Here is a 687-nt window from a genome sequence, read left to right as displayed (position 1 = left end):
TATATATATATATATATATTGTGCATACACGCAGTATTTACGGAGTCAGCGTTAAACCATCGTTGTCGCATGCAGCAGCAATTTGCCCTAGTAGTATTCATTCAGTTGTTCTTTGAACGTCTTCGCCTCTACATGCCTTTGTAAACCGAAGCGTAGATACTGACACGCAGACTTGTAGCAGCATCTGCTGTGCTTTGGGGCTTGATGCATTCGTTTATGTATTCCTGTTGCGATGGATCGAGAAAAGATCTATAAGTAATTTTGGCGAAATGATGTGCTGAGGGGAGTTGGTGCAACTGCCAATCATTAGCAAACCCTAAACCCTAAACCCTAAACCCTAAACCAATGCTTGTATGCTTCTGCCTGCTTGTTGCATTAAAGTCTTTCTGGCACTCTCGGTGTACGGTGCGTATTAGTAATCATCTTTTCCGAAAAGGTAAAACAAGAGAGGAAGCAACATAGTTAATTGGGGAATGCAAAATCCCTTCAGCATTTTGTTTGTTGTGTACTTCGTTTGTTCTGGTTTTATCCTGTATTTGGTTTGTTGCGCATTCGGTTTGTTGTGTATTTTTATACACAACAAACCAGGTAAACAACAAGCCAGTGCCAAGAGGAACTGAGGGCAATTGCCGGATTGAGAGGTTTCCAGTTCGCACCCCCAACTGACACGGAGGCGCTTCGAGGGTG

The sequence above is a fragment of the Eimeria mitis genome, genomic scaffold (assembly GCF_000499745.2).
Source record: "Eimeria mitis Houghton genomic scaffold, Emh_scaff2026, whole genome shotgun sequence".
Lineage (NCBI taxonomy): Eukaryota > Apicomplexa > Conoidasida > Eucoccidiorida > Eimeriidae > Eimeria > Eimeria mitis.
This window is presented reverse-complemented; position numbering follows the sequence as displayed.